Source organism: Miniopterus schreibersii (assembly GCF_964146895.1).
Source record: "Miniopterus schreibersii genome assembly, chromosome: 7".
Taxonomy (NCBI): Eukaryota; Metazoa; Chordata; class Mammalia; order Chiroptera; family Miniopteridae; genus Miniopterus; species Miniopterus schreibersii.
The window spans coordinates 74,283,954-74,305,247 of NC_138108.1; positions in this window are offsets into that span (position 1 = coordinate 74,283,954).

Here is a 21,294-nt window from a genome sequence, read left to right on the forward strand (position 1 = left end):
ATTCGATTTCTTCTTTCAGATCCTTCAACCATGCTTAAATCTCTTTTATATTTTGACCTTTCAGAGTAGTAAATTCTTAACATAAAAAGGAACACACTTTCAGCAGTACTCAAGTTAGGAGGTATTGGAATGAAGGCCAGGCAACATCCTCTCTGTTTTTGACATCTCCTCATGTATTCGACCACCTACTCTGCTGTTATAAAACATAAGCCTGCATAACCATTCAGCAGTTCAAATATGCGTTCTTAGGTAGCTGTGCTAAAACGCTCTTTGCCCTCAAAGCTAGAGGTGATGCTTTAGAGCAAAACTACTCAAAATGTTCTCTGTGCTCTGCTGCCTTCCCTGAACTGTTTCTGTCCAGACTGCATACATTAGGCAGGCTTCTCTAGAGAAGTAGAACAAATAGAAGATGGATAGATTATAGATAGATGATGACAGATAATAGATAGATGATGATAGATGACAGATGATAGATAGATGATAGATAGATAGATGATAGATAGATAGATAGATAGATAGATGATAGATAGATAGATAGATAGATAGATAGATAGATAGATAGATAGATGATAGATAGATGATAGATAGATAGATAGATAGATAGATAGATAGATAGATAGATAGATGATAGATAGATAGATGATAGATAGATAGATAGATAGATAGATAGATAGATAGATAGATAGATGATAGATGATAGATAGATAGATAGATGATAGTTGATAGATAGATAGATAGATAGATAGATAGATAGATAGATAGATAGATAGATAGATAGATGATAGATGATAGATAGATAGATAGATGATAGATAGATAGATAGATAGATAGATAGATAGATAGATAGATAGATAGATATAGATAGATTAGATAGATAGATAGATAGATAGATAGATAGATAGATAGATAGATGATAGATAGATATAGATGATATAGATAGAGATAGATAGATATATAGATCATAGATAGATAGATGATTGATAGATAGATAAATAGATAGATGATAGATAGATGATAGATAAATAGATAGATGATAGATGATAGATAGATGATGATAGATGATAGATAGATAGATGATAGATGATGATAGATAGATGATAGATAGATAGATAGATAGATAGATAGATAGATAGATAGATAGATAGATGATAGATAGATAGATAGATAGATAGATAGATAGATAGATGATAGATGATAGATAGATAGATAAATAGATGATAGATAGATAGATAGATGATAGATAGATAGATGATAGATAGATAGATGATAGATAGATTAGATAGATAGATAGATAGATAGATAGATAGATAGATAGATGATAGATAGATAGATAGATAGATAGATAGATGATTGATAGATGATGATAGATAGATATAGATAGATAGATAGATAGATAAGATAGATAGATAGATGATAGATAGATGATAGATAGATGATATAGATAGATAATAGATAGATTAGATAGATAGATGATAGATAGATAGATAGATGATAGATAGATAGATAGATGATAGATAGATTAGATAGATAGATGATGATAGATAGATAGATAGATAGATAGATAGATAGATGATGATAGATAGATGATAGATAGATAGATAGATAGATAGATAGATAGATAGATAGATAGATGATAGATAGATAGATAGATAGATAGATAGATAGATAGATGATAGATAGATAGATAGATGATAGATAGATAGATAGATAGATAGATAGATAGATAGATAGATAGATAGATGATAGATAGATGATAGATAGATAGATAGATAGATAGATAGATAGATAGATAGATGATAGATAGATAGATAGATAGATGATTGATAGATGATGATAGATAGATATAGATAGATAGATAGATAGATAGATAGATAAGATAGATAGATAGATGATAGATAGATGATAGATAGATGATATAGATAGATAATAGATAGATTAGATAGATAGATGATAGATAGATAGATAGATGATAGATAGATAGATAGATGATAGATAGATTAGATAGATAGATGATGATAGATAGATAGATAGATGATAGATAGATAGATAGATAGATAGATAGATAGATAGATAGATAGATAGATAGATAGATGATGATAGATAGATGATGATAGATAGATGATAGATAGATAGATAGATGATAGATAGATAGATAGATAGATAGATAGATAGATAGATAGATAGATAGATAGATGATAGATAGATAGAGATAGATAGATGATAGATAGAGATAATATAATAGATTTATTGTAGGGATTGGTTCACATTATTATGGGTGCTGAGAAGTCCCACAATCTGCTAGTTGCAAGTTAGAGAATCAGGAAAGCTTGTGTAATTTAGTCTGAATCCCAAGGCTTGAAAACAAGGAAGCCAATGGCATAAATCTGAGTCCAAAAGTCTGACAATTAAGAGTCTATGGTGTAAATTCCAGTCTGAGTCCAAAGCCCAAGATCCAAGAGCTTCTGTGTCAGAGAGTAGAAGTTCAAGCTCAGCTCAGACAGTAAGATAGAATCCAACCTTCTTTCACCTCTTTGTTGTGTTCAGGCTTTCATCCAATAGGGTGACACCTACCTGCATTAATGAAGGCGAATCTTCTTTACTCAGTCTACTTCAAAGGCTGATCCCTTCTGAGACACCCTCACACCCACACCCACATAAATAATGTCTTACCGGCCACATGTGCATCCTGCAGCCCAGTCAAGTTGACACATCAGATTAACCATCACCCTGTTAATATAAAAATTGAGAGTATTCGGTTCTCAGCAATTTGATGAAATCTGTTGAGACTTATAATTAAAATTAGCTTACTTTTTTGTCTTTTTTAAAATTTCATTTTTATAGTAATGTATTTTACTGTACTTTATAAAAGCATTAGTCCTTGACAGATTTAAATATAAAAATAAAGCTGATTCTTACCATTGAGAGTACTAAAAACATTGTTTTAGACCCTTGTGTCCTAAAGAATCACTATTATTTGATACATTGCATAGAATGTACCACTGACAATATTTTACTTAAGAGAAAATAGATGCATAGGAGAAGAGCCAACTTCCACAATCAATCTCAGAAAGACACAAGACAGCGTAGCAAGGTAAGCCTGTGGTTATAAAGACGTCTCTACTGAATTATTCAAAGAAATGATAAAGACTGGTAAAAGGAATAAAGGTAATTTACTGATACTGCTTTTATTTACAAATATGTGACTTCCATTTTTCTATTAAGACACATTATCAGCATTTTTTGTTCATTGTGTTAAACAAATATATTTGGAGCAGCATTTTCACTATCACAAGCTAATTCAGGCAATAATTATGTAATTTCAATAATATACAGTACTGTTTTCTAATACAGATCCATTTCTCTCCCTTCCTTTGTATTGTTACTGACATATATTGTAATCTTTATATGTTCTAAAGCCAACAATTGAATGGAATGTTTATTGCTTTGCAAAATCTCCTATTTTTAAAACAAATTTACTAGAGACATATTTTTTTAAAGTGCTATGACTTATATTTATACTCATATTGCCATTTCTGATTACCTTTATTTCTTTTCCTATATTTGAGTTACTGTCTGGTTGCTTTTTTTTTTTTTTTTTTTTCAGACTAAAGGTATCTCTTATACAGCACATCTGCTTCAAAAATTTCTCTCTTTTTTTTTTTTTCATTTTGCTTTCGCTTTCAAAAGATAATTTTCTTGTATATGAAATCATTGGTTAAGAGCTTTTTGTTTGCTTCTTAAGCCTTTTGAATATACCACTCTGCTTCTTTCTAATTTCCATTATTTCTTATGAGAAGCCAGGCATAAACTATATTGTCGTTCCTCTTGTATGTGATAAGCCTTTTTCTCTGGTGCTTTCAAGATTTTCTCACTGTCGTGTCTTTCAACAGTTTGACTATAATATGTCTAGATGTAAATGTATTTGTGTTTATCTGACTACATGTTTATTAAGCTTCTTTGATCTATAGATTAAAGTTTTCCATAAAACTTGAGGAGACAGCCCGGCCGAGAGTGGCTCCGCGGTTGAGTGTCTACCTAGGATCCAGGCGATTGGGGTTCGATTCCCGGTCAGGGCACATGCCCGGGTTGTGGGCTTGATCAATGACTCTCTCATCATTGATGTTTCTATCTCTCTCCCTCCCTCCCTTTCCTTTCCTCTTTCTGAAATCAATAAAGATATAATTTTTAAAAACTAAAAAAAAAAAACAAACAAACAAAAAAAAAACTTGAGAAGACATTATTTCTTCACCTACTTTTGGTATCACATACTCTCTCTCCCCTTGGAATTCCCATTGCATAAGTATTGGTATATTTGATGTTTTCCCACAGGTCTCTGAGGATCTGTTTATTTTTCTTCAATATTTTTTTCTTTGCATGAAATAATATTTATCCGTCTATAATCAACTTCATGAATTCTTCCACCATTTGAATATTTTTTGTGCTCATTTAGTAAAATTTTCATTTCAGTTATAATTTTGAACTCTAGAGGTATCATTCCTGTTTTAAAAAATATGTACTTCTACATCTCTACTGGTGTTCCCTATTTGTTAACATCGCCATATTTTTAAAAATTATTTGAATAAGGCTTAGTTTATTTTAATGTATTCCTTTTAATTCTTTGAATATAATTATATTTTGCTGAATCTAGTTTCTAGTAACATTTTATTCCTGAGTATAGATTACATTTTCCTTTTTCTTACCATATGTCGTAATGTTTCTTATAAACCAGACATTTAAGGTAGTGTGTTATAGCTCCCAACTCTGATTTTCACCTTAGGGTGTGTGTGTGCTTTTGCTGCTGTTGTTTGCTTTGTAACTTGCCTGTATGTAAACCCCCATGATGTATGGTCACTGACGTTTTTGTTCAGTTTTTTTTCAGTTTTGTTTTTTAACCTAGCTGTCTGAGGGTCACCCCTGTGTCTTCATGACTTAGCAGCCAGTCAATATTTTGGGCACAGGCTTGAACACATCGATCCCGTAAGGCTGAAAGACTCTCTCTGCAGAATGCATTCAAAATTCAGCCAGTTTTCAAATATGCTTAGACCTTGACTTTCTGATTGTGCGCTGGCCTCCTTCTGAGGGTGCTTGTACCTGTGCTGCTTTCCCCAGGCAGCCAGGGCGGTCCGATGAGCTTACCAGGTCCACCTTCGGCTCTCTCATTTCTAGGTTCTCTCCATGAAATGTACGGGTTATTCATGGCTTCTCAGCCTTGAGCTAACAAAGGCGCAGGTTTCTCTGTTCATTTCACCCCAGCTGTTACTGTTACTTATAATGTGAATATGGTGTTTGGCCTGATGCTAAATTAAGTCAGCCCCTTCGTGCAGCATGACTACTGGTTTTCAGAACCAGTTGCACCCTGGAAAAGCCACCACTTCACCTGAACTGGACAAAGGAGGTAAGACCAGCCCCAGGGAGGAAGGCCGCCACTCCCACGGTCCCAATCAGGGCTCTAGTAGCTGTTTATGAATCCGTGCTTCTCAATTTGTTGTTTGCTTTTGGTTGGCTTCCAGAGCCCTGAAGTGCTTGTTTTGGATCTTTTTCCCCAGTTTTATATTTTTCTGGAGAGAGGATATTTTGATCTTTTCATGCCATCGTGCCAGAATCCTCACCTCTAGATACTGAATTTAGATTTCAATTATTTGTATCTGAGTGTGTTAATTTAATAGTAGGAGGAGCATAGTTTTCATAGCACTCTTCAGATTCTATGAGCGTTCCACGATCATAAATATTTAAAATTATATAGCAGTTACATGTATCATAAGTACCATCCAATAAACAGCCTCTGATGAGAGTGACACTGAGAGTTTTGGTTATCCTGCCGGTGGGCACGTACACATCGGAGAGAATGACCAGTAAAGGATTAAAGGAGTGAAGAATCTGAACAGGACCCCAAACAAACTAATGCTTCTGGTTAATATCGTTTGGTGAAATTATCCTATTTGACAAGTTAGGATAGTCACACCTGCCTACTTCAAATGCCAGGGCCAAAGTCTCCATAGTTGATGAAAATGTTCCCCCCATACACCTGATATACAAAGCCTCTTCTCTATTTGAGTATTTCCCAGCCAACTGTGAAGTTCAAATGCTGAAACACAAGTACAGATGCACAAAAAGGACCTGATGAGAACATTCTTCATTGCTGGGGGGCGGGGGGCAGAAATGTATCAAAATACATCATAGCTTGGAGGCTGACGGGGAAGAAGTTAAAGGGATGGGTTTAAGCCTTGGAGGACTTACCTTTAAATTTGCTGCTTTGAATCTGTGTAATATTGAGTAATTTAGTTATTTAATCTCCTTGAGCCCCCTTTTAAAAATGGAAACTTGGGACAATAGCATCTGTTTTATAGAGCCTTTGCAAAGATTAAATGAGTTAATCTGTGTAAGGTACTCGCTTGGTACCGTGTCAAGACCTGGGTGTGTGGCACTATTATTTATCATGTTTCTTTTTAGTGGTCTGTATGTCATTCTTTGTTAGCTTGTTAAATTTTGGAGAGGAAGTACTGTGGAATTCAGCAAAAGCTGTGATATCAATGAATACACACGGGCATGGAAAAAGTACCAACAGTTAACAGAATGCCTGGATTTCACACGCAGGACACACCCATGACCTCTGGCAGTTATTCAAATCCCTCGAGAGGGTAAGAATGCTTTCTGTCCCTGTGAGTACAGAGGGCTCTTGAGACCTCTTGTCCAAGTACTTTTTGCTGTTGGAAGTGACAGAGAATCTCAAATAAGGAGAAATTGAGATGCACAAATAATACAACCCTCATTTTAGCCAATTATTACAAAATATTTTTTTTATAAATACAGGTGTCTGCGTACAATAATACACTTGTTCTGTTGTTTCCCATGTTCTAGAAGAGTCATTCTGCCCAAACACATAATATAAACAAAGCTTTAAATAAATGAATAGCCCTGGTCAGTGTGGCAAAGTTGGTTGGAGTGTCCTCCCGAGCGCTGAGGGGTCCCAGGTTGGATCCCTGTGAGGGGCACGTGCGGGAGGAAATCGATCAATGTTTCTTTCTCGCTCTCCCTTCTTCTCTCTAAAAAAATCAGTAGATAAAGAAAAACTCATTTTATCTATTGAGTTTTCATTATTTCCTTTCTCAATAACATGCCTGTACTTTCATGTAATAGGCCAGTGGATGATTGCTAAAATTGCTATCTCTTAAACAAAAAGGGATTTGCACATTTATTTGTTTTCATTTCTGATACAGCTTTAGGATCACAAACTTTATACACATTGATTTCTCCTCCCTCTTACTTTTGGCTAATTGTTTAGAATTAAAAACTTTTTCTTTCTCATAATGTAGAATACTTTCCTAAGGCACATTTAAAGTATTCGTTGACTTTAACTTATCTTTAACTGTACTTCCTACTTTTATCAGTGTTCAGAAAAAGTGCTATTGTGGAATATTTTATTATTTTGGTTGCCAAGCATCCAATCTTCCTTCCTACTTCATAGAAATTCCCCATTGCTTATAATATTAGTGAGACATTGTGTCTTAACCTCCTCAACAGGAATTGAAGGTTGGTCTTATTTTGTTTTGTTTTGTTTTGTTTTTGTCTTTCGCTCTCTAGCAGAAGAATTTGACCCTTGCTTTGCCAACCAGACATCTCCACTGAGGTTTTTGAATCTAGAGCAAACACCAAAGAGATGAGTTAATGATGGGATGTGTTCTCTATTGCCATGCAGTCCACAATGAAGGCTGCAAACCCTGGATTCTTTATTTTCCAAACCACCCACCAATTCTAGGTCTTTCAATAAATCTACTTTTTATCTCATATAGCCAGGATTAGATTCTCTTCTTAAATATTCTGTACAATAAAACTGTTCTTCTTAAAACAATTATTTTTGCTTAATCAAAGACTGCCTAATTTATAATGCTGCATGTACAGCTCTGTACATTCATTCAATCATTCACTTACATTATTTAGGTCATTCATTTATTGAGCATCACTGTGGCAGGTATAAAGAACATGGGTTTTACTATATTAGGCAGATCTAAGTTCAAATTCTAATTTCAACAGTCAATATGTAATGTTGAGTAATATGTGTTAGAAGTAAATAATTCATTTTGTAACTCACTATATAAGAAAAGGAGCAATAAATTCAGGATCAGAAAATGCATTATTAGCTCTGCCTCTACTCAACATTGAAATCTAAGGTAAAGAGCAAGCTCTGATCTTATTAACCTCATCTATAAGGAGAGTTTTATCTGGAATGATTTTCAATACCCTTTCTAGTTCTGATATTCTATAATTCACATAAAATTCAGTTTCATGTATCAAAACTCTGATTATGTGTATTCACAGGCACTGGGTAATTCCTATAAACTCATTCTTTTTTTTTTACATCCCTCCTAGAAAGGTGTCACTATTATGGCATCTCCTGAAAGAGGTCATTTATACCCAGAGAGGTAAGCAGCTTGCATGGCCCCAGGCCCCTGCATGTTCTGAGAGTGTCAACCAAGCCTGCCAGGACAATCCCACATACTGTTCTGCCTGGAACTCTCAGTACTTTTTGAATCTTGTACTTACCTGACTTGTCCTTAACTCACTCTTTCAGGTTTCAGTTTAAATTTTATTTTTTTGTGGAAACCTCCCTAAACTTCTCCCAACCTCTATGCCTAACCTAGGTTAGGCTTTCTCATGATGGGGACTTTCAGCATGCTCTTCTTCTGTGTGGCGCTCATCACAATTATAACTTAATAATTATTTTTATCATTACTCAATTAAGCTCTATGAAAACAGAGTCATTGTCTTAATTGTATTCCTAGTACCTTACACTGTGCCAAGTTTATAGTGGATACACAAGAGATATTTGTTGGATTAGATGAATAAAAATTACTCTCAAAATGAAAGTCTGGGTGTCTGATTCCAGCTTCCAGATTCCTCTACTTAACTGTAATGACCAGAGAAAAGAACTTCAGCTTCAGAAATGTATCCTGTTTACAACAAAACCTTACCAATATTTGCCATGATTTTGGATCACAGTCTATTTCTTTCCCTAATGCCCTGGGAATCACATATTATATATTTGGCCAGCATCTCAACTCACAGCTGCCTTCACTGTTCTTTCAGTGGCAAACTCATTCATCTTCTGATGATTTGGATAGGCTATAATGGCTCTGTTTTCGATAATTGATTACAACATAACCCTTAAGGACACCCTTGGGTTATGAGCCAAAGGCATGGGAGCAATTCCAGGCTCTATCCCTCTAATTATAGGAATAACTCTCTAAGGGAAGAATTCACAATTCCCAGGCTAGTGGGTAACATTTGGCATTTTGACTAGTGTCCATGGATTAAAAATGAAAGCCAACATAAATCATCCCTTTATTTGGAAATGAATAGTATTTCCAAGCAAATAAATAGTGCATTTGTAAATGACTTAAAGTGCCAAATAATTTGTAAGCTTCTCAAATCTTTGTAAACAACTAAAGGGACGCCAAGGTTACTGAATTATAGATTGACTAAAATAGTTACACTTAAGAGAGCTATTTCTCTACTGTGTACCCCTTATTGATACTCAAGGCTTATAGGAAAAGTATTAATTTAATTCAAACTATTGAATAAGAAAGATAAAGAAACAAAGTCCAAGATACTTAAAAAGGTGGTTGAAGAGTGTTAAACATTTCCAGTCTCCAAGAATAAAATTAAGTACATCAAGTGACTAAAATAATGATGGTGAAGTCCCTGACACACAGTATATCTGTGCTCATTCATTCATCAAAACATGATCCTGACTTGTCTTATACTCATGATAGCTTGAAAGTTCACTCTCAGGGCTCCATCTCTCTCTCCCACCCAAATATAAAACAATAATAGCTAAAGTGGAGACAAACGGTGATAAAAGTACAGCTCCATTCAAACATATGACGAACTTTGGTGATGCAGAAATGCCTAAGTGAGAGATCTGCTTGGCTCCAGGTCCAAAAACTAGCAGAGACAACTAGGTGTTGGTCCCCACTGGATTATGGGACTAACCGTGTTTTCCTGCGGGGCATGGATATGTCAAAATGTCACCTTTTTAGGGTGAGACCTGAATTTAGTCAGGAGAGAAACCTGAATTAGGCCACCAATTATGATATTGCCAGTAAGATTTTTCCAGCTCCCGGGTTTGTGGTGACAACATACTTGTCTTCTCTATGTCCAATTCTCTCTAACTGGCCCTTTTTGTTCTCAAGTCTTCATCATTTTCTACCTGTCTCCTTTGCACCATTCTTTCTCTTACTCTTTCGTTCTCCTTCCCATATTTATTTCTCTTTTTCTTTGTCTCCCCAAAACTCTCACACTTACTACTGTCACCCAGTATTGGAATTAGTGAAAATAATGACTTCAAAATATTATAATTGATAAATAAAAACAGTTGATTTTAATCTAAAAACTTATTATTGAATCAAATTTTCATTAGTAATTTAACTGAGAAATATTTGTACTAATGAAACTAATTTCAACAAAATAAAAATAAATGGTAATCTTTTAACTATAATGTACAAAAATTAATCCAAAATGAAATGGACTAAAGGAAACTTTCCTGAAAAAAATTCTAGATGACATTTATTTGGGTTTATATTATTTATATTAAAAATGTTTTGGTACAAAACACATCCAGGGTTAGGTCAAAATGCACACATATTCTTAGGTCAAAATGACATGAAAAAAATTATTATTCAGGAATTCATAGAAATTATTCAAGACTTATTTTAGAAGTCAAATTAGATGACCTCTATAAACACTTTCTCTTCTGAAAACTTGTTTTTCCTATTTCTTGTTATTCCAATAAAAAGTTTCTCATGAGATATAAAGGCAACTGTTCCTCAGTAAATTTGCCCATTTGTAAGCTGAAACATATTTCTTTTTTAACTTTCATAGCCCAGTGGTGTGAGACTTGAACACACCCGATCTTTAAGGAAATCATAAGCATATAGCATTATACAGAAAGGTCTTTTAAACTTAGATTGCTATAGAGTCAACAAAAATTGTTTATAAAAGAAAAGTAACTTGTCATAGAAATTTAAAAGGTTACCTTATAACTTTGTTTCCATTTGGAAAAGTTGTATTTTTTTATCAGATCAGAGTTATATCTTACTTTGTGTAAAAATGTTCATCCCCCAGGAAAGAATGAGAGTATTTCAACCTCATGAGGATGCTCCACTGCTCATGGCAGCGCCGGTTTTCCCCCCTGGGGAGACCCAAGATGAACGGTGCCATCAGGCCGGCACCAAGGCCCAGCCGTGACCAGGCAGAAGCAGCAGGCGCAGGAGTCTGAGTTCTTCTCAGATTGGGTACAGAAAGCAAAAAAGCTTTCCTTCCAGCTGAGGAATAACATTTCTAACTATTTTGTTACCCAGGAAGTCACTGAGTAGATGCTGTGCTGGTTCTTGGGGGGAGAAAAAGCAGGGTGACCTGGAGAGAAATGCTAGTCATTTTTCCACTTCATGTCAGAGGTTAGTGGATATGCGAGAACCTGCCTACAACACCTCTTATACTTCAGAGGAAAAGAATAGCCTTGCTGGAAAGGAACATGTTCTGAGGGCCTTCCTTTTTGGGAATGCCATTCTAGACTTGTCAGCCTCCCCCTTTCCATGTGAGGCATTTCTATCACCCCCAATATCCGAGAAGCAGCATATATGTGATCTGCATTCTTTTTTCATACACAAAGTAAAATTAAACTCCTAAGTGAATGTACCTTATGTAAAGTTCTTCATAGAGAAGCTATTACTTACGTTAGGATTAGATTTACAGTAATGCTGCATGTGTACAAGGTCACTGCTAGTTCTCGATGGCCAGGACATCTCAGTACAGTGTGTCCAGAAACTTTCTAAAGAATATTTTATATTCTATATTTAATATTCTATAAAGAATATTAAATAAACTGGGATAGTAAGTCTGGAGGTGACTTACATAAACCTTCCATGGAACGTCAGTGTCTATCTTCAGGTACTTGGACAACTGGCTCACAGACACCAGTGACTATTTAGTTCATGGCCTCAGTGGGGGTGACCATGCTTTCCTAACCCCCCGACTTTGGACTCAGCTATCTGATTTGCTTTATTTGGTCAACAACATAAAGGCAAAAATTACAATGGGCCAGTTCTGATCCTAGACCTTAAAAGTCTTGTGCGTTTCCACTCCCTTTTTTTGCATCTCTGATACTTATAGAGAAAGAACAAAACAGAATGGAAAAACAACTAACGCAGAGAGATTTGATCAGTTTAAGAAAAGCTCTCTTTTTTAAATTTAGATTTAAATAAAACTCCAGACACATATTTTTAAAAAACCTTCCATAAATATTAAAACCGCAGTCCCATTAAAGAGCTAAAAAATACTTTAATGAGTTTTGTTTCTTACTGAAATTTCTTGAGAAGCTTTTTACATGAACTTTATTATTTGACAAGCAAGATATGAAAAATAATTTTAGAGAATTTTGAAAAATTAATGAACCTAATTCATTCTTCATTTTTTATCCTAAAAATATCAATGTCCTTTAAATATTCTATATTCTTGCAAAGAAAAAAAGACATTAATTTTTCTGTTACATAAAGGATATTGTTACATTGACCACTTTGATTCAAAAGTAATTTATGAGAGTAATAGAATTAGTACTCTGTGAGACAAATTCAATAAAAGCTTTGTTCATAGGTTGTTTTATTCCATCTCTTACTGTAAATTACAGAGTAAGCATGGATACTTTTATTTTGAAATGAGAGAACTGGGGCTCAGTGAGTTTAAGTAAGTTGCCCTAAATCATGCAGTTAAAAAATACACTGGCGAGATTTGAAATCAGGACTGTCAGACACCAAAGTTTTTGCTCCTTTCGCCGTATTACATCAAAATGTCATAAAATGAATTAGGTATAAAAAAATAATTCAATGATAAAATAATTTAAAACATGCCAGAAAGTGTATAATCTCCATCATGAATTTTTTGGAAAGAGAAATGGATTATGCATGAAAAATTCTGGAAACTCTCAATCTGTATTCAGAAGTAAGAAAGAGAAGAAGGCATTAATATTAGGGGCCTGACCTAGCCAAGAAAGACCTCATCTAAGAAGGTTACGATGATGGGACGCACATTCTACCGTAATGCCACGGTGTAGGAGGCAAGATGATTGTGGGCGATGCAAAGGTGGAGCCTTAATAACATCAAATCATCTAGTTGAGGAAGAAATGGCTATATATATATATATATATATATATATATAGAGAGAGAGAGAGAGAGAGAGAGAGAGAGAGAGAGAGAATATCCAGGAGAGAAGATGAAAAACCATTCAGAAGTACAACTCCATGAATATTCCCAAAGTGATCCCCCAGTGTGATGACCAAGTGAGTCAGGAGTGAGACCACCCGCCAGCTGAGAAGGGTCCGTTCGTGTACTCTCACCATCTTCTCCTTTCTCCTGCAAATCTGCTGCAAGCCTGCCTTCTGAACCCGCAAGTGAACACTGCCTGTTTCTGAGCTTCATTTAAATGTGTGGGTCTTTTGGATCGTGCATTTTCATAGGTCCTATAAATGTACTGCACATTTTTCATGTACAATGTCGTTGTCTGGAAATAATATCAGTTCAGTTCTTCTTTTCCAACCCTTATATGATTTTCTTTCCTTCTTTTACTTTTGTACATTTTTCTAGCCTTATTAAACTGGCCGGGCGCTAGAGTAAGCTATTCAGTACTCAGTACGAGCGGTCACAGGGCGCTGCTCTTCTCATTCTCCATCTCAGCGCCACCATGAGCCACGAGTGGTGCTACCGGTGTTTAGAGTTGAAGGACAGCCCTTTATGGATCGTTATCTAAGAATTTTTTAAATAAATCTTGAGCGGATGTTGAGTTATCCCAAATGTTTTACCTAATCCTTTGAGATAATGGCATTTTTAATTCAATTTTGTAATGTGCCACATAGGTTGACTTAGCGCCCCTTTTGCGTAAAGGAAGGCTTCGTAGACTAGCCCTGATCTTTACCCCCTTTAGAAAATCTCACCACGGAAATCGTTTGTGCCTGGCATTCTCTTTGCTTTATTTGGTTTTGCTTTAAATGAAAAGGTCTTTAAATTGTGGATTCCATTTATTCACTAAATAGTAAGTAATTAAGATTTTGATTTTTTATGTCATATTTGACAAGTTGTTTTCTAATTCTAAGCAACTGTAAGTTCTGTCTACATGTTTCTATTTACTGACATTAAAGTTTTTCATATTATAAAATGAGCAAACGGTTTCCGGGCCTGTTTCTCTGCACCACGTTTCACTCCTGATATTTGCTGTTTGTATCTTCCTCATGCTCTTGGCAATTAGGTTGCACATCTTTAAGTCCTTTTTCTCAAAACATGTTTTCTTCAATGTCTCCAAGAACAAAAAGAGTATTATTATATTATGCAGAATGAAAATCGCTTGTGCTGCTCTAAAAATTGAAAAGGGGTAAAAATTCATTTCACAAAAAACAGCACAGAAGCACTAGAAACATCACAAACACTGTACATATTAAATTTGATTTTCAAGATATTGCAAGTCAGCCTGGCTGGTGTGGCTCAGTGGATGACTGTCAACCCATGAACCTGGAGGTCACGGTTCGATTGCTGGTCAGGGCACATGCCCAGGTTGCAGACTGATCCCCATTTGGGGGCATGCAGGAGGCAGCTATGGATGATATTTCTCTCTTATCGGTGTTTCTATCTCTTTTCTCCATTTCTCTTTCTCTCTTTGAAGTCTATAAAAACATAGTAAAAAAAATATTGCAAGTCAAAGCATCTGCCCAAATATATACCAACATCAGACAATCAAACTCACATGGCTATCCTATAGCACCAACATTTGTCACTTTTCAAGACATGCTTCCCAGGGTACTACAAAATGAAAGATCCAGAATTGTTTGGGAAAGGCAAAAAAAATTTCAAAGGGATATCAGAAAAAAAGTAATAGAGTCTAACTTGTAATTTGCTGACCTGAGATATGATTTTAAATTATGAATAGCTAGAAAGTGTGCTAGAAATGAAATTGTGCCACTGTAGATACACCAAGAACAGCCATCATGGCTCTGTGGAGAAGCCTAGGGAACCCTCCCACTCATGATGCAAGAAAGCAAATATGTTGACTCACAATCACTGAAACACTATGGAACTACCCTCCCATCAGCATGGTTTTGGCAGATCGTAACATTTTCAAAAACTGGCTAAAAAATATTAAGTTAAATAAATTAACATGATTAATTTTCTCATATAATTCTCCAACTGTTTGCCATCTGTTAATCATATCTGTCTAGGATTAAAGACTCTCAGAAAGCAGAAAACATGACCTAAATTTTTCAGCTTTCTAATTACATTTGACAAGACACAGAGAATATACCAAATCCTTTAATTTCTCCTTTGTTTTATAACTTTTCATAATGTGATTATAATATTATGAATTATAGAAAATGAAGAAAGCATAGAGAAACATGAAAAAAAAATTGATAGTACCTGTAATCCCACTACCAGAAAAAGTCTCTCTTAACACCTTGGTGCATTTCTTTGAAGTTCTGTGCCTACCCATCCAACCGCTTCTGAAAAAAACTTGTCAATTTTTTTGTTTGTTTGTTGTGTTTTTATTTAATTGGAATCATACTAATTTTTCACACATCTCATTAAGTAATCTTTGGTTCCATGACTTTATGGCTATATAATTACCCATTTGTGGCACAAACAGCTAGTTCCTTATTGAAGACACATGCTTCTCTTTTATAGTGTAGAGTTCCAAACAGGGACAGCCCTTCTTACATCTAAACTGGGTCATGTGACTGCATTTTGGCTGATGATGTATGTGTATAAATGACTTCTGCCATTTCTGCTCTAGGCTGCAAGAACTTCCTCCATAGACTTCCACTTTTCTTCTTCCCCTAGCTGCCAATTTGAAATGAATGCCCAGAAACACCTAGCAAATCACATGTCCTGAGTGGCAGAGCTTCCATCAGCCTGGATCCTTGAGTTACTACATGGAGTAGATTTCCCATAACCTCCCTCACCCACTGTTTATACATATGTGAGAAATACCTCCCACTCTGTTAAGCCACTGAGATTTGGGGTTTATTATTAGAACAGCAAACATCTCAAACAATACATCATTATCTATAAATAGGACCTAATTTAAATATTCTGTTATTGTTGAATATTAGCTGTTTTTTAAGATTCAATTCTGCATAGACCTGCAATTATGATATTTAATAATAAATATTTGTGTAGCCCAGCTGGCATGTCTCAGTGGTTCAGCATCGACCTAGGATCCAGGAGATCGTGGTTAGATTCCCGGTCAGGGCACATGCCCGGGTTGCAGGCTCTATCCCAAGTGAGGGCATGCAGGAGGCAGCCAATCAATGACTCTCGCATCACTGATGTTTCTATCTCTCTCTCCCTTTCCCTTCCTCTCTCTGAAATCAATAAAGAACAATAAAAGACATATTTAAAATAAATAAATAAATAAATAAATAAATAAATAAATAAATAAATAAATATTTATGTATACTTGTGTCTTCAAAACACATTCCTAGAAACCATACTTTTGAAAAAATGAATATTTTAGGCTACTGGTACATATAGCCAACTGACCACAAGAAAAGTTGTAACGATGTACACAGTGAAACAATGTGTTGGAATGTCTGGTTCCTGAACACTCAATCTTTGCCAAACTTTTCCAAATTCATAAGAGAAAAACAATGTTTTGATTTCTTGGGTCATACCTGAGGTTATATTTTTCCTTATGCTTCTTCTTTTCCATTATAACAATGTATGTTTCCCCATTTGTGCTCAGGTATAAGACCAAGGCCATTACCCTATATGCCCTGAGCCAAACTAGATGAAGGCTGCCAACAGATTAATATAGTGAGACTCATACACTTCTGTGTTAGAGTTGTTCTTGCTGCTGTAGAAAATTTAACATGCCAGTTTGAGCCTTATTATATTTTTTGCTGTAGCCTAGTCTTACTATTTCTGGAGGTATCTATTAGTCTGGACTTGGGCCAAAGTTCCTGTTCTAGGTCATGTGCTAGGATAGAAGTGTTCACCTGAACTCCGGGACTCCAAGATAATGCCTTGACAACCTTCCTTGTTCTTATAACCCCCTTTTCAGGGCCCAGATACTGTTCCACACACTCCTGGCCCCTTACTTCAGTAATACTGCCTCCTGCATCTTTGCAAGTCTTGTCACTATCTGGAGACACATGATGCTTTTATGTTCATTCATTTATTCATTTATATTTAGGACGTGTCTCCTATGGTCAGACTCATGAGAGGTGTTGGTGTTACTGGGGTAAACACAAAGGCATGGCCTCTTCCCTCATAAAGCTCATGTGAAAGGAGGGGGCAAAGAGATATCAATAGATGTCTAAACAAGAAAGCACATTAGTTGCCCTGGCCGGGTGGCTCAGTTGATTAGAGCATCATCCCGTACACCAAATGTTGTGGGTTTGATTCCCAGTCCAGGCACACACCCAGGTTGCCTGTTTGATCTCTAGTCTGGGTGAGTAGAGGAGGGACCCGATTAATGTCTCTCTCTCTCTCTCTCCTTCCCATTACTCTCTCTAAAAATAAATAAAATATGTCCTTGGGTGAGGATTTTAAAAAAAAAATTAAGAAAGAAAACACATTAGTAAATATATAATTGTCAAAGACAAAAACCAGAGATGTAAGGAGGTTGATTTCATTCAGATTATTTGAACACAGCACTTCACATTCAAAGACTATAGTATCTCAGCAAGGTAGTTGTGCCTTAGACTTTTATCAGGAGGTGTAAACAAGTTACCCATGAGGTGCTCTGCAGGTGGTGTTGTTCTGTCAGCAAGGAAAGTTGCAGTCAGTTATCTAACAGGAAATGTTTTTCTCTGTGCATAGCTAGCTTCAGCGTAATAATTTTATAATGAACAGTTTTAATCTTAGCTAATCAATTATGACAAAGAGTTCCGATCTTAGCTAGTCAATCATGAGACAAAGAATGGGAAGTTGGGCTCTGTCTTTCCTTATCAACGAATTCAAAATTGTAAAAAACAAAACGAACCAAAAAAAATGAAAGAAAAAAATGGGGTTTTAAGAGGAATTAGCAGAGTTTGGTAAGAGTTAGAAAAGGTCTCTTAGGGTTGGGCATTTGAAGCCTTTTGGGAAAGGTTTCCAACAACAGAAACAGTAAGGTCAGATTTCTAGAGCAAAAAAGGCATGAAATAACCAAGAAAATTTTAAAAGCGAATACAGCTGAAGCGCGTATGAAGAAGGAAAACACGTCAGCAGGGGCCAGATCAAGCAAGACCATGCAGCATATAGTAATGTATTATTTTATTCTCAGTGCAGTAAGAAGACACCAAACAGAGCTGAAAAGGGGAGAACTATGGTCCAACTGATGTTTGGAAAGGTGGCTTTAGCTGCCATGTGGAAAATTAATCAGATCTGCAAGGGGTGCATAGGCAAAGGGAAGGGAACTATTGTCGTGCTCTAGGCTGTGAAAAGATGACATCTATGAACTGATCAGGTTCCCTACTGTTTTATTCTGATTGCTTTTTCTCTGGTATTTCCACATCTCTTTGAAGCAGAGAATTTAGAATGCTGGCAATAACCTTGAAGGCCCAGTAAACGTACTGGCCAACTCTTAAAGTGAGGTAACCCAACCTAGCTTCTTTCTTTCCACACCCACCCATTGTTGAAGTTGCAATGAGGCTCATAACCATACGGGATTTGGTTTCTACTGCCATCTCCAAAGTTTCATCCCACAGCATGTGACACCAGTATTATTGTGCTGGTCTTCCTGAAATCTTGCACACTGTCCCTGAAATAATAACTTTGTAAAAGTTTATTTTCATATCACTGTTTTTGACCCAAATAGCTTAACTATCTTTCTATTAGTTGTAGAGTCAAACTCAAAGTCTTTAAGATCCTCTTCAAGCGAGCCAATCTATCTTCTTACCATTAATTTTTTCACAAGCTTTCTAGATCAACAAGATCAGTATATTCAACCTGAATACATCCTTTTCAGTGTTGCTATGAACTGAATGTGCTTCCCCGACCTCCAATTCAGAGGCTGAAATCCTAGCACCCAACATGATGGTATTAGGAATGGGGACTTGGAAGGTAAATAGGCTATGAGAGTGGAATCAGTGCCCTTATGAGAAGAGACATGATAACTTGCTGCCTCTCTCTGCTCTTCATCAAGAAGACAGCCACCCATCTACAAGCCAGGGTGTGAGCCCTCACAAGGCACTGGACATGCCAGTACCTTGATTTTAGGACTGTGAGAAATAAATTTCTATTGTTTACAAGTGCTTCAGTCTACAGTACTTTGTTATAGCAGCACAAATCAACTAAAACAAGTTTGGGTGGCCTTGGCCAGTGTGGCTTTGTTAGCTGGCATTGTCCCATACACCAAAAAGGTTGCTGGTTCAATTCCTGGTCAGAGCACATGCCTGGGTTATGGCTTTGATCCCTGGAGGCAGGAGGCAGTCTATCAATGTTAAGCTCTCACGTAGATGTTTCTCTTTTCCCCCTTCCTCTCTGTCTAAAAGTCAACAAATGATTCTTTAAATAAATAAATAAATAAATAAATAAATAAATAAATAAATAAATAAACAAGTGTGTGTGTATATGTATAATAACCTTTAAAATACTTTTCTACTGATAAATTTCTTCTTCTTTACTTAGAGAATCTTTGTAAGGATGAAGATGCGTCTTGTTAGATGGAAGCAAAGTTATTTTTGACACAGTAGGGAAATTCAGATGTGCGTAGAAGGACCTGAAGGGATGTCAAGCAGTTGACAGTGTGAACTGTGCTGTAGATGAAGCATTTGTTCCTCAGCTTCAAGCCCAGCTTTGTGATGCTGAGGCTGAAACTCTGAGTACCTCATTTTTGCTTTGTCACCTGGATCCCTGTTCATCATTGTGAACAGGAGCTCTTGAGGGTCACAGAAAGGGTGGAGAAGGGGGAAAGCAGTTGTACCTTCCTGATGGTTCCTTATTGCTATCAATCTCATTGCAGCAATTATTCTTGCAGTGGGGAGCAGCAGTGGGTTCTTATTTATAGTTTTTTCCATCCCCTAAAACCAGCTTCACAGTGCCTGGGATACACGAGCACTTGCTAGCTGGGAGTTCCCCCCCCTTGGAGTCTGGACCCTGGCTCTACAGGGCTCCTCCTCCAAGGCCCTAACATCCATAGTTTCTTCCTGCAGCTCCCTCTTCTGTGCCCCCTTTGATAATTTTCCATTCTCTAATAACGGGTTAACAAATCCTTATGTTAAATTATCTTCCTTAAAGTAACTGGTGTGGTTTCTTAACTAACTAGACACTCAGTGGATACAGTAAGGAGTTTTTATGACAAGAAGTGACTTTAAATTTGAAGTCTGTCCATTGAAACTGGGTTACAGATTTCATTTATGGATTTCATAAATGAGACTAACAGCCCCACATTGCAATTTTAAGCAGTTTTACTGCTCGTGTTTATTAGGCAACTCACTTAACTTTTAGTGGGGGTTTTTTGGCAGCCAGGAGGGGAAGGTGATCATATCTCTACTGTTCCCTAGTTGGTGAACTTGGCCCAGTTAGTTGAAGAAGCACTTAGTCTCAAACCTCAGCTACCTGGTTTCAAACCGTACCTCCTCCACTTGCCTACTGTATTAACCTTAGGGAAGTGCTTCAACCGCTTGTTGTCTTGTCTATAAAATGGAGGAAATTATATTGTATTCATGATGTTGTACTGAGGATTAGATGACATAGTTTATTTTTAAAAATTAGAAATTTACTTGGCCCAAATAAATGGTCAGTACATTTTTCTGTCCTTATTGTCATTTGTCACGCAATTCATAATATTTTATTGCTAACACATATCCAGTGAAGGTGAGTGCATTTCTCATTAAAGTTTTAAAAAGTTCATCTAACCTCTGAGCTGCAATCTGACACTTCACCTTTCCTCATTGACCCAGAACCCCATGTGCTTAGGTTAAGAGTGTGAGCTTAATTAGTGCCAGCAGTTCAGCGTGGTCTGTGAAAAAGGCAGTCATTCTGGGAGATAATCTCACGTTTTTATTTCCTTCACATATGAAACATTAGTAAATCAGCAGGGAGAGTGTATGAAATACATGAAGTAATTTTATTTTCTCAAGTATCACATTTGGATTTGTGACCCAAAGTTCACAACATGACCTTGCTCATTACTGTCAGAGTACTTTGAAAACTAAGTTCGAATGGGCTGACCAAACTGCTCTCAGAACGAGGCCAAAAGGATGGTCCCAGGGGTGACTGTGTACCATTGCCAGTCGGGCTAGTCATCTGGAACACCCCCTTTCTCTCAAAATA